This window comes from Ailuropoda melanoleuca, chromosome 10 (assembly GCF_002007445.2).
Source record: "Ailuropoda melanoleuca isolate Jingjing chromosome 10, ASM200744v2, whole genome shotgun sequence".
Taxonomy (NCBI): domain Eukaryota; kingdom Metazoa; phylum Chordata; class Mammalia; order Carnivora; family Ursidae; genus Ailuropoda; species Ailuropoda melanoleuca.
Genome location: NC_048227.1, coordinates 10,109,090 through 10,119,082, shown reverse-complemented (window position 1 = coordinate 10,119,082; position 9,993 = coordinate 10,109,090).

The window sequence follows — 9,993 nt, the reverse complement described above, 5'->3', positions numbered from 1 at the left end:
CTTGATAGGTGGCTTTGGCAAGTTGTCTCCCTTTTCTGGATCGCACCGCTGAAGCGAGGAGGTTGCGGGGGCGGGGGGGAGTGAAATGAATTTTTAAAAATAAATGAGATGTGAGATGTTTGCACTGTGACTTGTAGGATCTCCTGCAGCCCATTATGACCCGTGCTGGAGGGAGGTTCCGAATACTAATCCCAAATGCTGAGGACGGACTTCTCTTAAACTAGGCACCCCAGAGGTGGTAGGTTTCAGAACAGCAGAGCCAGGTGGCTGGTCTTGACAGAAGAGGCAGCAAGGGCAGGGTGGCAGCCGTAGTCCCCTGATGCCAGAGCTCTATGGCTTGGCTGTCTACTGTATTACGAGGGATGAAGTCTAAGTGCTTCCTTGACCCGTATAACTGGAAAAAACTCTGACCCAGTTCTCAGGGCAGAATCCACTTGAGGGACCATGCTGAGCCAGCACAAGTAGAGGCAATAAATATTCTAATCACTTCCCAAAGGAATTTGTGGTTATTTACCAGAGTTGCTATACTGGGGAAATGAGAATAAGCAGATCTTGCAAGAGCTTGATAGAGGGTCTGAGATGACAGTGGCCCCAGGGGACCTGAAACACTGGCAAGGACCCCAGTTAGAGCAGGAGCTTATGTAGCCAGCACAGGCATGGCTGGCAGTGGGTCAGGGTGTCCATGCACCGACCCTGTGGAAATGTCCCAGGTTCCTGAGTCCACAATTGGGACAGACATGCGTAGCAACTCATATCGGTCCCCTCATCCTGTCCTGACCCAGCCCGTATTAAATCAGAAGACATACTGCATCCCAGGCAGAATCCCAGACCTGAGTGCCATCTTCAGAGATGCAGAGAATGAAAAAGAAAGAAGAAAGAAAGAGAGAGAGGGAGGGAGGAAAGGAGGGAGGGACGGACGGAGGAAGGAAGGAAGGAAGGTAGGTAGGTAAGTGCAGAGGATGCTGGTTCCCATCATTATCCCATTCAGTTCACTTGCTTGGCTCCTGCAAAACCCAGACAGATTATGGCCGATAATGGTAATAAACCTAGCCAAGGGCATAGCCCAGTCATAGCTGCTGTGTTGGGGGGATGGTTTTACTAGAACAGATCAACACAGTTTTGGAACTTACTATGGGATACTGATCTGGTGGATGGGTTCTTTCCATTCCAATGGTAAAGAGGCTCAAAGGTAGTTCGGCTCTGTACAGGAAGGACAGTATTACTCATTAACCCTCCCTGACCTTTGGCTCCTGGTACCTGCAGATTAAGTATCTGTGTACAAGATCTTGTCTCCAGCTCTGCTTTTATTTATAAACCAGGGGCTTCTGGGTGGCTCAGTCTGTTAAGCGACTGACTCTTGATTTTGGCTCAGGTCATGATCTCAGGGTCATAAGATCAAGCCCCCGTGCCAAACTCCATGCTGGGTGTGGAGGCTGCTTGGGATTCTCTCTTCTCCCTCTGCCCCTCCCTGCTTGTGCTCTCTCTCTTAAAGAAAAAACAAAACAAAATAAAACCTGAGACATATACTGGTGAAGAAGAATTACGTAAATCCCATCACATTAGTGAGAGTTCTCCAGAGAAACAAAACTGTTAGGAGAATTAGGAGTCCCGTGATCCGTCTGCAAGCGGGACACTCAGAAAAGGCAGAGGTATAGTTCCAGTCTAAGTGCAAAGATTTGAGAACGAGGACCACGACTGATGTCCCAGCTCAAACAGCCAGGCAGAGAGAGAATTCAACCTTCCTCTGCCTTTTTTGTTCTATTCTGGCCCTCGGTGGTTGTACGTGGACCACACACATTGGAGAAGCGACCTTTATCCGGTCTGCCAATTCAAATTCTGGTATCTTCCAGAAACACCTTCACAGACACTCTTAGAAATAAAATTTAACCACCTTTTGGGCATCCTATAGCCCAGTCCAGTTGACACATGTACCAGCATAACTAACTGGTAACTAATAACTAATTATTAATATAGTTATGGGATGTTTATCTGTGCGTGAAATGTGTATCAAGTTTTCAACGGTTCTTACACAAACAGGGCTTTCCTTTTACCTGAGTTCATGGCCTCTCTGATTTTTTGGTTTTAAGGATCTGTTCTTTTACAAACTGGCAATGATGGTAGTTGGGCTTTTAAAAAATCTTTACTTGTCAGAATCTTTGTCAGAAAAAAAACTGAGGGGCGCCTGCATGGCTCAGTCGGCTAAGCGTCTGCGTTTGGCTCAGGTCATGATCTCCGGGTCCTGGGATCCAGCCCTGCGCTGGGCTCTTTGGGGAGTCTGCTTCTCCCTCTCCCGTTGCACCTCCCCTGGCTTGTGTGCTGTGTGCGCTCTCGCTCTCTCTCTCTCTCTCATAAATGAATTAAATCTTTAAAAAATAGATAAGTAGCGGGCACCTGCGTGTCTTAGTTGGACAAGCGTCTGCCTTCAGCTCAGGTCCTGACCCCAGGGTCCTGCTCAGCAGGGAGTCTGCTTCTCTCTCTGTCTCTCCACCCCTCCCCATGCTCCTCCCCATGCTCGTGCTCTCTCTCTCTTGCTTGCTTCTGTCTCAAAATTTTAAAATCTCTAAAATATATAAGTAAAAAAAAAGATTTTAAAAATTGAGGGGCACCTGGCTGGCCCAGTCAGAAGAGTGTGAAACTTGATCTCGGGGTCGTGAGTTTGAGTCCCACATGGAGTGTAGAGATTACTTAAATAAATTTAAAATAAATTTTAAATACTTTAATAATTACATTTAAATAAATTTTTAAAAATTAAATAAATTTAAATTGAAATACTTTTTTTTAAAGATTTTATTTATTTATTTGATAGAGATAGAGACAGCCAGCAAGAGAGGGAACACAAGCAGGGGGAGTGGGAGTGGAAGAAGCAGGCTCATAGCCGAAGAGCCTGATGTGGGGCTCGATCCCATAACGCCGGGATCACGCCCTGAGCCGAAGGCAGACGCTTAACCGCTGTGCCACCCAGGTGCCCCTGTTTTTAAGCAATTTCTACACCCAGTGTGGGGTCCGATCCCACAACCCCGAGATCAAGAGTCACATGATCCACCAGCTGAGCCAGCCAGGTGCCCCTGGTCTCTTGAATTTATCAAACCTTCGACTTTTATTAGATATCTAAAAGACAGAACCATTGGTTGGAAATTTAGGGGACAAAGGGCACAGTGATAAAATCTGCAATGTGAACCACAACCACTGGGTGGCAATGCTTGCCCATCAATTTTGTGTCTTGTTCACAAGAAATAGGGTAAAATAGACTAAAAGCCAGTTTGGGCCAATGAAGAGAAGGGTTTGTAGTGACAACTGGGCTTTTATATTTTACTATCAAAACCTGGTTGTTTTATATACTGGTTGTATGCTGGCTAATACATGCGTTTTTGTCCCTACTGTTGCTTGGTAAAGATGGTTCCACAGCAAAATACCAGCTCCCCTGGAGTATTCAAATGTCTGCTAACATTAACCAAGCCCGATTTTCCCCCACCTATAATGACATTTTCCTGCAAAGGTTCTAATTTCTTTGTGACATTGGGATAGCTAAAATTCTCTGGTCTGGGAAAGAATGAACTTAACTAGTCTTATGTATTTTAATTATTATTATGAAACTTTTAGTTATACGATTAATATATGATGAAGTGCCTTTGTGAAAAAAATAATTACTTAAGTGTTCTATACGGATAAAGGGAAAGGCTCCTTTAACCACAGACCGACATATATCCGTTGCCGTAGAAAAAAATATTTGTAAATTTTTGGTGTGTGTGTGTACATTTTTTAAAAATGATTTTATTTATTTGAGAGAGAGAGCGAGAGAGCGTGGGGGGGGGTAGGGGCACAGGGAGAAGCAGGCTCCCCACTGAGCATGGAGCTGGATGCGGGGCTAGATCCCAGGACCTTGTGACCATGACCTGATCTGAAGGCAGACCCTTAACCGACTGAGCCGCCCAGGTACCCTAATCAATGTTAATCTTATCCACTAGAGCTTTTCTTTTTCTTTCTTGGTTAGTAAGACTACCTATTATACAAGATACAAAGATGTTCTATAATATTTGTAAAACACTAAATCTAATACTGTACTTTTATTTTTTAAATTTAGATATGGAGTTGATATTTATGAGTGGTAGGATTGTTTATTTATTAATATTTTATCAGATATATGATTGTCCCCAAATAATTAACTGGCTATAACAGACTTTGAAGATTTTAACATGATGCATTTCCATATACGGGTCAATTTCCGGAGTCTGTTCCTTCTGATCTATTCTTGAACGAACTGCTACAGCTTTATATTATGCTCTGATTTTTATTCAATCAAATCTTCTTTGTTCTTTTACAGAATTGCCTTTGCTACTCATAACATTTACTTCCATGTAAATTTTAAAGTCATCTTGTCAACTGCATGAAAGGTCCCACTGGGATTTTTATTGGAACTGCATTAAATTGATGACCTAATTGAGATAAATTAATAAATGACATTTTACAATCTTGAGTCTTCCCATCTCACATAAATGTCGTGTACTCTGATATCATTGGTTTCACTCATCTGCTTGAATGAATTCAGCCCTCTGCTTGTAGGTGAATTCTTCTATCGGTTTTCTGAGAACAGGATCTTCCAAATTTTTAGGGCAATAATCTCCAAATTATTTTGATTACACATCCATATGGGTAAAATTTGTGAGCATGAAAAAATATACATTATTTACATTCATTATTATACTAATATGTACTTTATAAAATATACAAAGATATTTAAATAACGTGATAAAGATTAAGTGAACACTAATTTTTAAATGACTGTCCTATTTTGTTTTTTAACCATTTGCTCTTATTAAAAATAGTAATGGTAGGAAAATAACAGCAGTAAGATGATTTTACCAAGAACAGTGTGACTGCATATGCTTAACTTAAAGTAATCTTAACATTTCAGGATACAAAAATGTGAAGTATTGACTCTTCAATCAATATGGGGGTGTACTTAACTTATGTATAATAAACTACCTGCATTTAAACTGTACAGTTTGATGAATTTTGAAAACTGTATCCACCACAATGGAGATACAGCATAATTCCGCCCCCCTAACAGCCATCTTCTTGTCCTTTGTAGTCAATCCCTTTTTCCATCGCTGGTGCTAGGAAATTGATATGTTTCCCGACACTATGAGATACAGTTTATCTTTGAGCAGTGGAAGGGTTGGGGTGCCCAGCCTCCATGCAGTCGAAAATCAGGGTATAATTTCTGACTCCCCCCCAAAACTTAACTACTAATAGCCTACTCTTGACTGGAAATCTCACTGATAACAGTCAACACATATTTTGTACGTTGTTTGTACTATGTACTGTATTCTTACAGTAAAGTAAGCTAGGGAAAAAATTGTCAAGAAAATCATTGGGGGGGGGGCGCCTGGGTGGCACAGCGGTTAAGCGTCTGCCTTCGGCTCAGGGCGTGATCCCAGCGTTGTGGGATCGAGCCCCACATCAGGCTCCTCTGCTATGAGCCTGCTTCTTCCTCTCCCACTCCCCCTGCTTGTGTTCCCTCTCTCGCTGGCTGTCTCTATCTCTGTAGAATAAATAAATAAAATCTTTAAAAAAAAAGCATTAGGGGGTGCCTTGGTGGCTCAGTTAAGCATCCAACTCTTGATGTCGGCTTGGGTCATGATCTCAGGGTCATGGGATCGAGCCCCGCATCAGGCTCCATTCTCCACATGGAGTCTGCTTGAGATTTTCTCCCTCTCCCTCGCCCCTCCCCTCCCCTCTTTCGTGCACCCTCTCTCTCTAAAATAAATAATATATTTTTAAAAAATCATTAGGAAAATACATTTACAGTACTGTACCATACTGTATAAAAAAAAACAACCCACATTTAAGTGGACCCATGCAGTTTGAACCCATGTTGTTCAAGAGTCAACTGTAGTTTGTGCTTTCTTAGAATTTTATATATGTACAGTCCTAAAATATGAATTTTTTTTAAAGATTTTATTTATTTATTCGACAGAGATAGAGACAGCCAGCGAGAGAGGGAACACAAGCAGGGGGAGTGGGAGAGGAAGAAGCAGGCTCATAGCAGAGGAGCCTGATATGGGGCTCGATCCCATAACGCCGGGACCACGCCCTGAGCCGAAGGCAGACGCTTTAACCTCTGTGCCACCCAGGTGCCCCTAAAATATGAATCTTTATGCCTAGCTTCTTTGACTAAGCATGAAGAATTTGGAGATTACATGTATCCATAATTCATTCATTTTTATTTTATTTATTTTTTTAGAGAGAGAGTGTGCGAGCAGGGGGAAGGGGCAGAGTCGGAGAGAGAGTTTTTTTTTTTTAAGATTTTATTTATTTATTTGAGAGAGAGCTCAAGCAGGGGAGTAGCCGAGGGAGAGGGAGAAGTAGGCTCCCCGATGAGCAGGGAATCCAACACGGGTCCTGGGATCATGACCTGAGCTGAGTGCAGACGTTTAACTGACCAAGCCATGCAGGTGCCCCGAGAGAGAGAGAAACTTGAGTAGGCTTGATCTCATGACACTGAGATCATGACCTGAACTGAAATCAAGAGTCACTGAGTGACTGAGCCACCCAGGCACCCCCATTTTTATTTATTTATTTTTTAAAGTAATCTCTATGCCCAAAATGGGGCATGAACTCATGACCCTAAGATCAAGAGTCACATGCTCTACGAACTGAGCCAGTCAGGCTCCCCAGTTCATTCACTTATAAATGCTGAGTACTATTCCATTATATGGAATACGATAATTTGTGTATTGATTCACCTGTTGATTGACATTTGCCTTGTTTCCTGCATTCGGATATTATGAATAAAGCTGCTATGAACATTTGCATACAAGTTGTTGTATTCTCATATATTCCTTTTATCTTGGGTAAATTCTTGTGAGTGGCCTGGCTACATCATATAGAGGGGAATTCTCACCTTTATTTATTTTATTTTTTTTTTTTCCAAAGATTTTACCCATCTATTCGACAGAGATAGAGACAGCCAGCGAGAGAGGGAACACAAGCAGGGGGAGTGGGAGAGGAAGAAGCAGGCTCATAGCAGAGGGAGCCCGATGTGGGGCTCGATCCCACAACTCCGGGATCACGCCCTGAGCCGAAGGCCGACGCTCAACCGCTGTGCCACCCAGGCGCCCCAAATTCTCACCTTTAAAAGAGTGTTTGATTATGGTAAAATATACATACCATAAAATGTATCATCTTCACAGTTTTTAAGAGTACAGTTCAGTGGAGTGGATTGCATTCACAGTGTTGGGCAACCATCACCGCTTCTAGTTACGAAACTTTTTCATGACCCATAACATTGTTACAATAAAGCTAACTTTTATAACTGCCCATGTATTTACTTTTATTGAGATCTTTATTTCTCCATAGGGCTTCAAGTCTAATACCTTTTCATTTCAGCTTATAGGACTCCTTTGAGCATTTCTTGCAGAGCAGGGGTAACAGACTCTCTCCTTTTGCTTATTTCAACAAGGGTGCCAAGGCCATTCAATAGGGAAAGGACAGCCTTTTGTAACTTTGATTTGTAACTCTGTACCTTCTTTTCTACATGATTTAAGAGAGTAATGCATTTATTTATTTAAAGTAGGCTCCACGGCTCCACGGCCAATGTGGGGCTTGAACTCACAACCCGGAGAGTAAGAGTCAAAGGCTTTACCAACTGAGCCAGCCAGGCGCCCTGAGAGTAATGCATTTAAAAGAATTATTAGTTTGTGTATCTGGGCACACAATGTATAAAGATGTAATTTTTGTGACATCGAAAATCAAAAGGGTGGGGAGAGAGCTAAAATAGAGCAGAGTCTTCATATGTCATTGAAGTTGAGCACATATAAATTCAAATTGGAATGTTATAACTTAAGGATGTGAAATGCAATCCTCATGGCAACCACAAAGAAGATAGCTATTGAGCATACACAAAAGGAAATGAGAAAGGAATTTAAACATTTCACTCTAAAAATCAACAGAACACAAAAGAAGACTGTAATGCACGAAATGAGGGACAAAAAGCTGTAAGGCATATAGGAAACAGTGTAATGACAGAAGCAAGCCCCTCCTTATCAGTAGGTACTTCACTTCTTTTTAAGTAAGCGGTACACCCAACATGAGGCTGAAACTTACAATTCCAAGGTCAAGAGTCCCACGCTCCTTTCCCACGGTGCCAGCCAGCCATCCCGCCATTGGCATATTTGTTCAGGTGAGAGGGTGAATCCAATCCTGTGACTTCACCTTGGCCAGAAGCATAGGTCAGGATCTTTACTTTTCTTCTGAGATGGAAAGTTACAAGACAGTTTTGAGCAGAGGAGTAAAATGAGACACAAGTTACAGAATTTTTCCAGTTGCTGTATTAAGAATAGTCTGAAGAGGGGCGCCCTGGGGGGGCTCCATCGGTTGCACGTCCTACTCTTGATTTTGGCTTAGGTCATGATCTCAGGGTCGTGAAATCGAGCCCTACGTTGGTCTCCATGCTGGGCATGGAGTCTGCTTAAGCTTCTCTCTTTCTCTCTCTCTCTCCCTGTCCCTCTGCCCCTCCCCTGCTTTCACTCTCCTTCTTAAAAAAAAAAAAAAAAAAAAAAAGAATAGTTTGAAGAGAGTTCAGGACAGGATCAGGAGACAAATTATGAGTCTATTGCAGGAAGTGAGGTTGGCTTGGACCAATGTGGTGGTAGTCGTGGTGGTCAGAGAGTGATAGGATCTTGGGAAATTGGAGTTGACTGGGTTGTCCGAGGGATCAGTGAGATATTCGAGAAGTAAAGGATACTTCCAAGGTTTTGGCCTGAGTAACTGGAAGAATGGTGTTTCATTAATTGAAGTGGGAAGGAGCTACAGGAGAATCTGGGAGAGGGTGGGACGTGTCCTTCTTGAGATGCCTCTTCCTCCTCCAAGTGAAGGTGTCACAGTAGGCAGCTGGTTACACAGACTGGGGAGGCGGTGAGTGGGCTGGGCTGGAGATACAAACTTGGGAGTCATAACCATACCAAAAGTGTTTAAGGACCTGAGATTAGACAAGGTCATCTGAGGAGTGAGCGAAGAGATCCGAGACAGCCCCGAGCTACAGCATTACCCAAAAGGTTGGGGGGGAGGAGGGACCAGCAGCAGATTGAGAAGCAGCCGGAAAAGCAGGCAGGGCAGCAGAAATGTCACAAAGAGGACACAGCGAATGCTTATGTCAAGTGCTGACAGGTCAAGCCATTCACAACTGAAAAATGGCAATGTGGAGGTCACGTGACCTTGGAGGGACCAGTTTTAGTGGAGTAGTGGCCTTGAGAGAGAGAATGAAAGGAGAGAAATCGGAGATGGTGTGTGCACACAACTCACTCGTCCTGATGTCAGTTGTTCTTTCAAACCAATCACGTGTATTTTGACACCATAAACGGTTCAAAACACTGGAAATCTTCATATGGAAGTTTTTACAGCAGATTAGAAAATGGTTTCCAGGTTGTCAAGTTCAAGTTTTATGCGCTCATGGTTTTTGGCAACAAAATCGAGCCAATCCTCATTATTCATCAATTTCGTGTTTGTGAATTCACGTACCCACTGAAATTGATAGGTCAACCCAAAACCAGTACAGTGCTTTCCCCGGTCATTCTCGGACATGCGCAGAGTGGCAAAAAGCTTACGTTGCCTGATGCACACCCCAGCTGAGGCAGAACAAGGTCCCACTCCTGTTTCTCCTCTCACACTGTAGACAATGTGTATTAGAACATATAAACTTCGGGGCACCTGGGTGGCACAGTGGTTAAGCGTCTGCCTTTGGCTCAGGGCGTGATCCTGGCGTTATGGGATTGAGCCCCACATCAGGCTCCTCCGCTGGGAGCCTGTTTCTTCCTCTCCCACTCCCCCTGCTTGTGTTCCCTCTCTCGCTGGCTGTCTCTATCTCTGTCGAATAAATAAAATCTTTAAAAAAAAAAGAATATATAAACTTCAAGATAGTAATTACCTCTAGGGAGGAAAGAGAACGGTATCTTCAGTTGTATCTAAAGTATTTCTTAAGACTATGAAGTAAAC